The 14,212-nt window shown below is 46.6% G+C and overlaps 1 protein-coding gene across 1 annotated transcript in view; it reads right to left on the reverse strand.

Moving 5' to 3' along the window:
- The window catches only part of LOC126088306 (uncharacterized), a 323,218-nt gene that overhangs the window by 223,188 nt on the left and 85,818 nt on the right, over positions 1-14,212 (reverse strand). The gene's annotated exons all lie outside the window — the stretch shown is intronic.

Raw genomic sequence — 14,212 nt, forward strand, 5'->3', positions numbered from 1 at the left:
GTAGAAGAACGTGAAACCTGAGTTTCTTTCACCATATACAGTGTTTAGGTAAGTAACGAGAATGCAGAAGGGTGACGTCGTCACAACCAGGTTGAGAGGTGGCCACCCTGTCATTTTTAAGGCAATATTGCCTTTTCTTTTACATATTTCGACAGGTGACCATCCCTCCATATTCAAGACAAAACTGTAGCATGTAAGCGCTGCGAAAGGGAATTTAAAACATTGGTTTGCTCAGTAATTAGGGAAAGATAAAACACACACACACACACACACACACACACACACACACACACACACATGCTTTTAACACTAGCATCACCAAACAACCAAAGATAATCGACGCCGGAAGTTATGGTGGAAATTAGTACACAACGGGGCAGGTAGCGTTAACTCTGTCGTCCTGTTTTTTGTTGTTTTTTTTTCCACAAGGGAGACAATAGGATTTCACACGTAATTTAAGGAAAAACCTTCCTCACTATTTAAGAGGTTACTTAATAATTTAATTTCAGATGCTTCCTAAATAACACTAAGCCAGTAGTGGATGTGCTCGCTAGACTCTCCGCGTTGTTATATTCCGCAAGGTGACCGGTGCCAAGAGAACGTTCTGCAATAACTGATCTCCTTGGTTGATGAAAGCGTGTGTGACGCTTATGCTCACTACACCGGTCTGCCATAGTCCTGATGGTCTGACCAACATATGATATGCTCCAATTCCAAGAAATACTATAGACACCAACCTTAAGAAAATCTAGATTATCTTTAATGGAACCTAGGAGGACTGTAATCTTAGGGAGCCAGAAAACGCAATTCACATTATATTTCCACACGACCAGTCTTGTTGTAAATGTTCCCTGCCTAAGGCAGAAGGAAGGCTGCAAATCATGGTGCCAATCGGTATGATCACTACTCACCCGGTGCACGGTTGATCGATAGCGCAACGCACTTCTTATCTTCCACTATATCCCTTCTGACGAAAGGTGACCTCCAGATGGGTTTTCAGCTGACTGACTCTCATGGTCTGAAATGACGTGGGCACTGTGGACCAATATATGAAGTTTCCCTTCACGCTGAACCTGATGGTGACCAAATATCAGCCTGTAGAAACAAGTCAGTTTGAGTAGGTTTCCTATGAACGCCATGACCCAACGTACAAACACATTTCTCCCTGACGATCATATCCAAAAAGTGAAGGTAGCCGTTCCTTCCTCCCTCCACCAAATCGTGAAACTAATATTCGGGTGGATTGAATTCAGGTTCTCAAACAAGTCGTTCTAATTCTCACTGTCAAGAGGTCAGACAACAAAAGTATCGTCAGCAGGAGAACCACTCGCTTTGCAAGGGTATGCACGTACATGCAGCTTTGTAATACTCTTTACAATTACGTTAGGGGTAAGCTTTTGATTCATATTTCACAAGTGTTGAATTTAACTCCATCGATCCCATGGAGAACATTCGAAATTTTTGAAAATTGTCCTATACTCTTACGAACATACAGTTTGCAGCTTTTCAGCCTTCGCTTCCACTTGCATAAGGTGTTGAAGGTCAATTATTTTTGGAAGAGGAGCTACATAGACGGCGTCCCCATACCGTAAGATCAAGCGACCATACGTAAGAGCCAACCTTGAAACTAACGGTACCATTGCTTAGTGGTTTAATACGTTTGTATCAGGAGGGGCAGTGCTGTACTTATGTCGAACTGTACAGGTACAGCTGAATTACGCATTGTTTGAAACGGAGAGTGCAAAACGCAATTTATTTCCGTGTTAACGCCAAGTCGACTCGATGCACTTTGGGTAATGAACGAGCGAGTGAGACAGGCACTCCATGGTCCGCCAACGTACAACGGGCAAACAAAGGCTCACTAAAACGCATTTCACCCATCAGCTATTTTAGTTTGAACCTTAACATCTATCGGTTTCGGTCGTGGACCATCTTCACAGGATATCTACCAACAGTACAAAATGGAACAGATACAGACCTCGTAAAAGGTACACAGGCGTAATCTGATCATGTATACGCACGAGGCAAAAACAGATCGGCTGAATACATAAATCAATTTCTTTTCTTGCTGACAGAAACCCTAAACTGTCATAATAGATATACGAAAAGAACATCACAAGTTCCACAAACGTCTAGTATAAGCATGGTCAACGTAACAACAGTTAACCTAATGTATAAAAAGATGTAAAGCGAAAAAGGTAAGAGTTGTACAGTGTAGCCAAGGACCATATCAAAACCATATGTGGACATGTGGTCAAAGTTCATATCTAGGAACAGTTGACAGTGAATATTTCTGGAAGATACATTACTCGACATGAAACGCCAACAAAGTAGGAAGTGAAATATAAGACGGTCTCTAAAATGTGACGTCACGTTCACTTTTGCTTGTGTCTTATAATGACTAAGTTGGCTGCCAAAGACATTCAACATACCTCTTATCAGTTGACAGCTCATTATACACTCCTGGAAATGGAAAAAAGAACACATTGACACCGGTGTGTCAGACCCACCATACTTGCTACGGACACTGCGAGAGGGCTGTACAAGCAATGATCACACGCGCGGCACAGCGGACACACCAGGAACCGCGGTGTTGGCCGTCGAATGGCGCTAGCTGCGCAGCATTTGCGCACCGCCGTCGTCAGTGTCAGCCAGTTTGCCGTGGCATACGGAGCTCCATCGCAGTCTTTAACACTGGTAGCATGCCGCGACAGCGTGGACGTGAACCGTATGTGCAGTTGACGGACTTTGAGCGAGGGCGTATAGTGGGCATGCGGGAGGCCGGGTGGACGTACCGCCGAATTGCTCAACACGTGGGGCGTGAGGTCTCCACAGTACATCGATGTTGTCGCTAGTGGTCGGCGGAAGGTGCACGTGCCCGTCGACCTGGGACCGGACCGCAGCGACGCACGGATGCACGCCAAGACCGTAGGATCCTACGCAGTGCCGTAGGGGACCGCACCGCCACTTCCCAGCAAATTAGGGACACTGTTGCTCCTGGGGTATCGGCGAGGACCATTCGCAACCGTCTCCATGAAGCTGGGCTACGGTCCCGCACACCGTTAGGCCGTCTTCCGCTCACGCCCCAACATCGTGCAGCCCGCCTCCAGTGGTGTCGCGACAGGCGTGAATGGAGGGACGAATGGAGACGTGTCGTCTTCAGCGATGACAGTCGCTTCTGCCTTGGTGCCAATGATGGTCGTATGCGTGTTTGGCGCCGTGCAGGTGAGCGCCACAATCAGGACTGCATACGACCGAGGCACACAGGGCCAACACCCGGCATCATGGTGTGGGGAGCGATCTCCTACACTGGCCGTACACCACTGGTGATCATCGAGGGGACACTGAATAGTGCACGGTATATCCAAACCGTCATCGAACCCATCGTACTACCATTCCTCGACCTGCAAGGTAACTTGCTGTTCCAACAGGACAATGCACGTCCGCATGTATCCTGTGCCTCCCAACGTGCTCTAGAAGGTGTAAGTCAACTACCCTGTCCAGCAAGATCTCCGGATCTGTCCCCCATTGAGCATGTTTGGGACTGGATGAAGCGTCGTCTCACGCGGTCTGCACGTCCAGCACGAACGCTGGTCCAACTGAGGCGCCAGGTGGAAATGGCATGGCAAGCCGTTCCACAGGACTACATCCAGCATCTCTACGATCGTCTCCATGGGAGAATAGCAGCCTGCATTGCTGCGAAAGGTGGATATACACTGTACTAGTGCCGACATTGTGCATGCTCTGTTGCCTGTGTCTATGTGCCTGTGGTTCTGTCAGTGTGATCATGTGATGTATCTGACCCTAGGAATGTGTCAATAAAGTTTCCCCTTCCTGGGACAATGAATTCACGGTGTTCTTATTTCAATTTCCAGGAGTGTAGATGTGAACTTTGATACATGTCGACAGACTGTTTTAATATGGTCCTTGACTTACAGAGTGTACACTGCACAGCTCTTACCTCTTAAATCCTTATCTTTTTGTACGTCATTACGTTAACTATTGTTACTTTGAAAAAATCTCTATTTGGCTTTGATGGAACATGTGGTGTCCTTTTCTTCTACCTGTTATGACGATTTGGATTTTCTATCAGTCAGAAAAGAAAATGATTTATGTATTCACCTGATCTGCTTTTGCCTCGTAAGTGTTTATGTACAGTTTATTCTTACGACTTCACCATGTAAAAATTCATGAACAGATTATGCCTATGCACCTATTATGAATTTTGCATTTTATATTTTTTCGTGTCCGTTACTTGTTCTATTTTGTCCTTCTGTTAGCTATTGTGTGAAGATAGTCCACGACCGAGGTCGATAGATGAGAAGGTTCAATTGAAAACAAGTGATGGTTAAAATGCGTTTTTCGAATTACTTACTGGCTGTTGAATGCCACAAAAACTAAACGTTAAAGAATGAGTTTTTAGTTTCGATATGAGGTTAAAATATACCTCAAGTTTCTATCTTCATTCATGTAAGAGATAATAGTCTTGTAAAATCGGGTAATCATTTTGTAATTTTGTTTACTTTTTTGTACATTTACTGTAGAACACAATGTGTTCCTTTTGTCTATTTATTCATTCGTTTTCGACACCTATATGGAACCTTCTGCAGCCCCATTAATAAATTCATATATGTTTTCCTATGTTGTGGCCTTAAATACTATACTGTGTCCAGTTTTAATTTTGTTTTGATTGTTCAGCTGCAAGTGGACTTGCTCAGTTCGGCTTGCTAATACGGCTTTTCGTGCCTTGACAGCGTATCATCTGCAAAGTAAACGGAAGAAATGTGTGTGTGTGTGTGTGTGTGTGTGTGTGTGTGTGTGTGTGTGAGAGAGAGAGAGAGAGAGAGAGAGAGAGAGAGAGAGGGAACCAGCCTTCAGATCATTATCAATTTCATTTTGAGGTACTTACAATACCTTGTCTAAAAATTCTTTACTGTTGACCTATTTCAACAGACTGGCATAAACGTCAAGTTAATTAACAGAGTCTAGCTTTGCTGGATGAGGCTGTAGATGTGTTGTTTGTGTTGAGTTTTTTTCTGAACTGTGTTGTTCGTGTGACATCATACTCTGTAGCCTTTGTTTCTTCAGAGTGTTCCCCACCATGATGTCGTTCATGTTTCTGTATGCTAACAGTTGCAACGCAGTGTTTGTTGAAATGTGTTCCTGTTACATGTGTTCTCTGTGACTGTTACTTGTTGTTGTTCCTGGCTCTTTGTTGTGGCAGTAATTTATCCGTGGTTTGTGCCTCTTTAATTTGCTCTTTCATTTTGTTGCTTACCTCACTTATTACTCGTATGTGGTACCCATCCTGTCTGATGATTTCGATATTGTGTTTAGTTAATGTGTACAATTGAGTATGTGTCTGAGGGGGGGGGGAGAATCTGTTAAGTCTGCGTAGTGTATTTATAAGACTTTAATATTTGTAAGTCTGTGAGTGATTGAAATAGTTGTGAATGGTTGCTATTGTGCTTACGGATTTCCCCTATATTCCAAAACTGTGTTTGACGATGATTCTGTGTATATTGACTAGTATCAGTTTAGTTGTATGTATGCTTTTGTCTCAATGTGAATGTAATTTTAAGGTGTACTGTGTTTATGTCAGTGTGTAGCTCATTTTTATCCTGATGTCTATTTCATCTGCTAAACGAGTGCATTGCGGTGGCAGATGAAAACCTAATGCTGATTGGTATGATTAACTTCACTGAATATTTTGTAATGCCCCGTATTTTGTAAAACCCAGTATTATTATGCGCTTTTGTTGACCTTAGGGAAGTCCCACTTTTTTTATCCATCTGATGAGGAATTCTAAAGTGCATGTTATGTTTAATCTGACATCAGTATAACAGAGTGGATTCCTTTCAATAGAATATATGTGGCTTTGAGGAAGTTTTTGGAAAGATTACACATAACAGAATGTTCCTCATGACTTTTCAAGTTCGCAGGGTGGCTATAACCGTCAAGAATTTTCTCCCCAAAGGCAGCACTAAGCAGATAAATGTAACTAATTCAAGAAGAAGAAGGACAAGACGAAAAAGGTTCAAATGGCTCTAAGCGCTATGGGACTTACTATCTGAGGTCATCAGTCCCCTAGACTTAGAACTACTTAAACCTAACTAACCTAAGGACATCATACACATCCATGCGCAAGGCAGGATTCGAACCTGCGACGTAGCAGCAGCGCGGTTCCGGACTGAAGTTCCTAGAACCGCTCGGCCAAAGCGGTCGGTGCAAATTTTGTCGTTGAAGTGCTGTTTAGCTGAATGTGGAACTCATTTCTAGAGTTGCTCAAGGTCAAAGAAACTTTCAATCGTCATGTGCAGGGAATATTGTCAGTGGTCGACAAGTACCGGGTCGTGGAATCAGAAGTCGGTTTATGTTCATCCAAAAGTATGGGAGTCAATACCAAGGTCCTTTTCCATGTAGGTATATGAACGCCTGTTTCGCCCTCCTCCAGTGAACTTACCGTTAACAAACGCTCCAAGAAGCTAAGAAACACTTGAACTATGTCAGTTCTCAGGGTTGAAAAAGGGAACGAGACGTAACGTCAGAAACACCAGGTGACTGTTTTATGTTTGACCTATCGCATTCGAGCTCAGTGGATTAAAAGACTCATATCATCTACAAATCCGGTGTTATTCTCGGCAAAGTTCTGAGATATGAAATGCTACCTTGATTTTTATGTGCTTCTATGTGGAACACTGTCATTCTGAACTGTAATGGCGATCATAATCTCATAAAATGCACGCAGCTTGCGTATCAGAATCAGTTAAGACAGATTCCTTTTCATTCGCAACTATAACTTTTTTCTGAATAATGATATTAGAACCAAATCGCTACCCATGGTGGGAAAGTCGGAAAAGAAGAGAAGCGAAGCCTTTGAGAAGTGACGAATGTTGAAAATTTGGTGGACTGGAAATGCAAGGAATGAGGAGGTTCTCCGCAGAATCGGCGAGGGAAGCATTACATGGGAAACACGAATATAAATAAGGAACAGAATGGTGGGACATCTTTTAAGACATAAGGAAATACTTCTGTGGTCCTAGAGGACACTGCAGAGGGTAAAAATTGTAGAGAAAGACAGAGACTGGAATAAATCCAGCATATGACTGTGGACGTAGGCTGCAATTGCTGCTCTGAGATGAAAAGGTTGGTACAGGCGAGTAATTTTTGTGTGCCGCAACAAACAAGTCAGAAGACTGACGAATGAAAAAAAAATGCACAGCTACACACACTGATATACGGATGCACAGAAAAAATCAACCAACTGTGTAACAAAACTGTTAATGAGAACTTAGGACTAAATTCGCTAGCCAAATGCTAAGCCCAAATTAGAGTCTAATACACCGCTCACAAACAGCTTCACTGTCTCTCCGTTCGTATTCAAGCACGCGCCAACTAAGATCGGACGATTTGCAGTCTTGTTTTACGACAATGACAATCATGGACTTTCCAATTAAATTGGATAAGAAGTGAAATACCACCATCGACAATTACGTCCTCTCTTTCTGAGACTGATAGTTAATTTAAGGGATTGATGTCGGAGAAAATGTAGACTTATAATTTTATATGTTTGAATCACCAGTCTCCTGACAGGCTGATGCAGCCCGCACACGATTCATGTACTGTGACAACATTTTCATCCCAGAGTAGCACATGCTACCTGCTTTTTTAGTTATTTTCTGGATGTATCCCAGTCTCTGCATCCCTCTGCAGCTTTTATCCTCTGTAGCTCTCTCTAGTACCATGGAAGTTATTCCGTCATATCTTAAGGGGAAATGTCCTATCATGCTGTTCCTTTTTCTTGTGAATGTTTTCCATATATTCCCTTCCTCGTCGATTCTCCACAGAACCTCCTCATTCTTTATCTTATTAGTTCACATAACTTTCAACATTTTTCTGTAGCACCACACCTCAAATGCGTCGATTCTCTTCTTTTCCGATTTTCCCATAGTGCATGTTTCACCACCATATAGTGCTGTGCTCCAAACGTACATTCTCAGACACTTCTTCCTCAGACTAAGGCCTGTGCTTGATACTAGTAGACTTCTCTTAGACAGGAATGCTCGTTTACCACCTTTAGTCTGCTTTTTATGTCCTATTTGCTCTGTCAGTGATGGATTATTTTGCTGTCTAAGCAGTAGAATTCCTTAACACCATCTGCTTCGTGATCACCAAGCCTGGTGTTAAGTTTCTCACTGTTCTCATTTCTGATGGTTCTCAATACTTTCGCCTTTCTTCGATTTACTCTCAATTAGTACACTGTAGTCATTAGACTTTTCATTCCATCCAGTAAATCCTGTAATTATTATTCACATTCACTGAGTATAGTAACGTCAACATCGACTCTCATCATTCATATCCTTTCATCTCATATTTTTATTCCATTCTCGAACCTTTCTTTTATTTCTGTCATTGATTCTTGGACGTTTAGATTGAAGAGTAGGGGCGAAAAACTACATCCCGCTCTTGCACCATTGTTAATGCAAGCGCTTCGTTTTTGGTCTTCTACTCTTATTGTTCCCCCTTGCCTCTTGCACGTATTGTGTATTACCCGTCTTTCGCTATAGCTAACCCCTTCTTTGTAGGAATTTCGAACATCTTGCACCAATTTACAGTGTTGAAAGCTTTTTCCAGTTCGAAAAACCCTACGAACATGTCTTGCTTTATCTTTAGTCTTGTCGCAGTTAGCAACCGCAACGTCAGAATGGCCTCTTTGGTACCATTGGCTTTCCTAACGACCAGCGAGTACATCCTCAACTTTCTTTGCTATTCTTCTGTACTAAGTATTGTAGGCTGAAACTTCCTGGCAGATTAAAACTGTGTGCCCGACCGAGACTCGAACTCGGGACCTTTGCCTTTCGCGGGCAAGTGCTCTACCAACTGAGCTACCGAAGCACGACTCACGTCCGGTAGTCACAGCTTTACTTCTGCCAGTACCTCGTCTCCTACCTTCCAAACTTTACAGAAGCTCTCCTGCGAACCTGGTTCGCAGGAGAGCTTCTGTAAAGTTTGGAAGGTAGGAGACGAGGTACTGGCAGAAGTAGAGCTGTGACTACCGGACGTGAGTCGTGCTTCGGTAGCTCAGATGGTAGAGCACTTGCCCGCGAAAGGCAAAGGTCCCGAGTTCGGGTCTCGGTCGGGCACACAGTTTTAATCTGCCAGGAAGTTTCATATCAGCGCACACTCCGCTGCAGAGTGAAAATCTCATTCTGGAAACATCCCCCAGGCTGTGGCTAAGCCATGTCTCCGCAATACCCTTTCTTTCAGGAGTGCTAGTTCTGCAGGTTCGCAGGAGAGCTTCTGTAAAGTTTGGAAGGTAGGAGACGAGGTACTGGCAGAAGTAGAGCTGTGACTACCGGACGTGAGTCGTGCTTCGGTAGCTCAGATGGTAGAGCACTTGCCTGCGAAAGGCAAAGGTCCCGAGCTCGGGTCTCGGTCGGGCACACAGTTTTAATCTGCCAGGAAGTTTCATATCAGCGCACACTCCGCTGCAGAGTGAAAATCTCATTCTGGAAACATCCCCCAGGCTGTGGCTAAGCCATGTCTCCGCAATACCCTTTCTTTCAGGAGTGCTAGTTCTGCAGGTTCGCAGGAGAGCTTCTGTAAAGTTTGGAAGGTAGGAGACGAGGTACTGGCAGAAGTAGAGCTGTGACTACCGGACGTGAGTCGTGCTTCGGTAGCTCAGTTGGTAGAGCACTTGCCCGCGAAAGGCAAAGGTCCCGAGTTCGAGTCTCGGTCGGGCACACAGTTTTAATCTGCCAGGAAGTTTCATATCAGCGCACACTCCGCTGCAGAGTGAAAATCTCATTCTGGAAACATCCCCCAGGCTGTGGCTAAGCCATGTCTCCGCAATACCCTTTCTTTCAGGAGTGCTAGTTCTGCAGGTTCGCAGGAGAGCTTCTGTAAAGTTTGGAAGGTAGGAGACGAGGTACTGGCAGAAGTAGAGCTGTGACTACCGGACGTGAGTCGTGCTTCGGTAGCTCAGTTTGTAGAGCACTTGCCCGCGAAAGGCAAAGGTCCCGAGTTCGAGTCTCGGTCGGGCACACAGTTTTAATCTGCCAGGAAGTTTCATATCAGCGCACACTCCGCTGCAGAGTGAAAATCTCATTCTGGAAACATCCCCCAGGCTGTGGCTAAGCCATGTCTCCGCAATACCCTTTCTTTCAGGAGTGCTAGTTCTGCAGGTTCGCAGGAGAGCTTCTGTAAAGTTTGGAAGGTAGGAGACGAGGTACTGGCAGAAGTAGAGCTGTGACTACCGGACGTGAGTCGTGCTTCGGTAGCTCAGTTGGTAGAGCACTTGCCCGCGAAAGGCAAAGGTCCCGAGTTCGGGTCTCGGTCGGGCACACAGTTTTAATCTGCCAGGAAGTTTCATATCAGCGCACACTCCGCTGCAGAGTGAAAATCTCATTCTGGAAACATCCCCCAGGCTGTGGCTAAGCCATGTCTCCGCAATACCCTTTCTTTCAGGAGTGCTAGTTCTGCAGGTTCGCAGGAGAGCTTCTGTAAAGTTTGGAAGGTAGGAGACGAGGTACTGGCAGAAGTAGAGCTGTGACTACCGGACGTGAGTCGTGCTTCGGTAGCTCAGATGGTAGAGCACTTGCCCGCGAAAGGCAAAGGTCCCGAGTTCGGGTCTCGGTCGGGCACACAGTTTTAATCTGCCAGGAAGTTTCATATCAGCGCACACTCCGCTGCAGAGTGAAAATCTCATTCTGGAAACATCCCCCAGGCTGTGGCTAAGCCATGTCTCCGCAATACCCTTTCTTTCAGGAGTGCTAGTTCTGCAGGTTCGCAGGAGAGCTTCTGTAAAGTTTGGAAGGTAGGAGACGAGGTACTGGCAGAAGTAGAGCTGTGACTACCGGACGTGAGTCGTGCTTCGGTAGCTCAGTTGGTAGAGCACTTGCCCGCGAAAGGCAAAGGTGCCGAGTTCGAGTCTCGGTCGGGCACACAGTTTTAATCTGCCAGGAAGTTTCATATCAGCGCACACTCCGCTGCAGAGTGAAAATCTCATTCTGGAAACATCCCCCAGGCTGTGGCTAAGCCATGTCTCCGCAATACCCTTTCTTTCAGGAGTGCTAGTTCTGCAGGTTCGCAGGAGAGCTTCTGTAAAGTTTGGAAGGTAGGAGACGAGGTACTGGCAGAAGTAGAGCTGTGACTACCGGACGTGAGTCGTGCTTCGGTAGCTCAGTTGGTAGAGCACTTGCCCGCGAAAGGCAAAGGTCCCGAGTTCGGGTCTCGGTCGGGCAAACAGTTTTAATCTGCCAGGAAGTTTCATATCAGCGCACACTCCGCTGCAGAGTGAAAATCTCATTCTGGAAACATCCCCCAGGCTGTGGCTAAGCCATGTCTCCGCAATACCCTTTCTTTCAGGAGTGCTAGTTCTGCAGGTTCGCAGGAGAGCTTCTGTAAAGTTTGGAAGGTAGGAGACGAGGTACTGGCAGAAGTAGAGCTGTGACTACCGGACGTGAGTCGTGCTTCGGTAGCTCAGTTGGTAGAGCACTTGCCCGCGAAAGGCAAAGGTCCCGAGTTCGAGTCTCGGTCGGGCACACAGTTTTAATCTGCCAGGAAGTTTCATATCAGCGCACACTCCGCTGCAGAGTGAAAATCTCATTCTGGAAACATCCCCCAGGCTGTGGCTAAGCCATGTCTCCGCAATACCCTTTCTTTCAGGAGTGCTAGTTCTGCAGGTTTGCAGGAGAGCTTCTGTAAAGTTTGGAAGGTAGGAGACGAGGTACTGGCAGAAGTAGAGCTGTGACTACCGGACGTGAGTCGTGCTTCGGTAGCTCAGTTGGTAGAGCACTTGCCCGCGAAAGGCAAAGGTCCCGAGTTCGGGTCTCGGTCGGGCACACAGTTTTAATCTGCCAGGAAGTTTCATATCAGCGCACACTCCGCTGCAGAGTGAAAATCTCATTCTGGAAACATCCCCCAGGCTGTGGCTAAGCCATGTCTCCGCAATACCCTTTCTTTCAGGAGTGCTAGTTCTGCAGGTTCGCAGGAGAGCTTCTGTAAAGTTTGGAAGGTAGGAGACGAGGTACTGGCAGAAGTAGAGCTGTGACTACCGGACGTGAGTCGTGCTTCGGTAGCTCAGTTGGTAGAGCACTTGCCCGCGAAAGGCAAAGGTCCCGAGTTCGGGTCTCGGTCGGGCACACAGTTTTAATCTGCCAGGAAGTTTCATATCAGCGCACACTCCGCTGCAGAGTGAAAATCTCATTCTGGAAACATCCCCCAGGCTGTGGCTAAGCCATGTCTCCGCAATACCCTTTCTTTCAGGAGTGCTAGTTCTGCAGGTTCGCAGGAGAGCTTCTGTAAAGTTTGGAAGGTAGGAGACGAGGTACTGGCAGAAGTAGAGCTGTGACTACCGGACGTGAGTCGTGCTTCGGTAGCTCAGATGGTAGAGCACTTGCCCGCGAAAGGCAAAGGTCCCGAGCTCGGGTCTCGGTCGGGCACACAGTTTTAATCTGCCAGGAAGTTTCATATCAGCGCACACTCCGCTGCAGAGTGAAAATCTCATTCTGGAAACATCCCCCAGGCTGTGGCTAAGCCATGTCTCCGCAATACCCTTTCTTTCAGGAGTGCTAGTTCTGCAGGTTCGCAGGAGAGCTTCTGTAAAGTTTGGAAGGTAGGAGACGAGGTACTGGCAGAAGTAGAGCTGTGACTACCGGACGTGAGTCGTGCTTCGGTAGCTCAGTTGGTAGAGCACTTGCCCGCGAAAGGCAAAGGTGCCGAGTTCGAGTCTCGGTCGGGCACACAGTTTTAATCTGCCAGGAAGTTTCATATCAGCGCACACTCCGCTGCAGAGTGAAAATCTCATTCTGGAAACATCCCCCAGGCTGTGGCTAAGCCATGTCTCCGCAATACCCTTTCTTTCAGGAGTGCTAGTTCTGCAGGTTCGCAGGAGAGCTTCTGTAAAGTTTGGAAGGTAGGAGACGAGGTACTGGCAGAAGTAGAGCTGTGACTACCGGACGTGAGTCGTGCTTCGGTAGCTCAGTTGGTAGAGCACTTGCCCGCGAAAGGCAAAGGTCCCGAGTTCGGGTCTCGGTCGGGCAAACAGTTTTAATCTGCCAGGAAGTTTCATATCAGCGCACACTCCGCTGCAGAGTGAAAATCTCATTCTGGAAACATCCCCCAGGCTGTGGCTAAGCCATGTCTCCGCAATACCCTTTCTTTCAGGAGTGCTAGTTCTGCAGGTTCGCAGGAGAGCTTCTGTAAAGTTTGGAAGGTAGGAGACGAGGTACTGGCAGAAGTAGAGCTGTGACTACCGGACGTGAGTCGTGCTTCGGTAGCTCAGATGGTAGAGCACTTGCCCGCGAAAGGCAAAGGTCCCGAGTTCGGGTCTCGGTCGGGCACACAGTTTTAATCTGCCAGGAAGTTTCATATCAGCGCACACTCCGCTGCAGAGTGAAAATCTCATTCTGGAAACATCCCCCAGGCTGTGGCTAAGCCATGTCTCCGCAATACCCTTTCTTTCAGGAGTGCTAGTTCTGCAGGTTCGCAGGAGAGCTTCTGTAAAGTTTGGAAGGTAGGAGACGAGGTACTGGCAGAAGTAGAGCTGTGACTACCGGACGTGAGTCGTGCTTCGGTAGCTCAGTTGGTAGAGCACTTGCCCGCGAAAGGCAAAGGTCCCGAGTTCGAGTCTCGGTCGGGCACACAGTTTTAATCTGCCAGGAAGTTTCATATCAGCGCACACTCCGCTGCAGAGTGAAAATCTCATTCTGGAAACATCCCCCAGGCTGTGGCTAAGCCATGTCTCCGCAATATCCTTTCTTTCAGGAGTGCTAGTTCTGCAAGGTTCGCAGGAGAGCTTCTGTAAAGTTTGGAAGGTAGGAGACGAGGTACTGGCAGAAGTAGAGCTGTGACTACCGGACGTGAGTCGTGCTTCGGTAGCTCAGTTGGTAGAGCACTTGCCCGCAAAAGGCAAAGGTCCCGAGTTCGGGTCTCGGTCGGGCACACAGTTTTAATCTGCCAGGAAGTTTCATATCAGCGCACACTCCGCTGCAGAGTGAAAATCTCATTCTGGAAACATCCCCCAGGCTGTGGCTAAGCCATGTCTCCGCAATACCCTTTCTTTCAGGAGTGCTAGTTCTGCAGGTTCGCAGGAGAGCTTCTGTAAAGTTTGGAAGGTAGGAGACGAGGTACTGGCAGAAGTAGAGCTGTGACTACCGGACGTGAGTCGTGCTTCGGTAGCTCAGATGGTAGAGCACTTGCCCGCGAAAGG

This window comes from Schistocerca cancellata, chromosome 6, assembly GCF_023864275.1.
Source record: "Schistocerca cancellata isolate TAMUIC-IGC-003103 chromosome 6, iqSchCanc2.1, whole genome shotgun sequence".
NCBI classification, from domain to species: domain Eukaryota; kingdom Metazoa; phylum Arthropoda; class Insecta; order Orthoptera; family Acrididae; genus Schistocerca; species Schistocerca cancellata.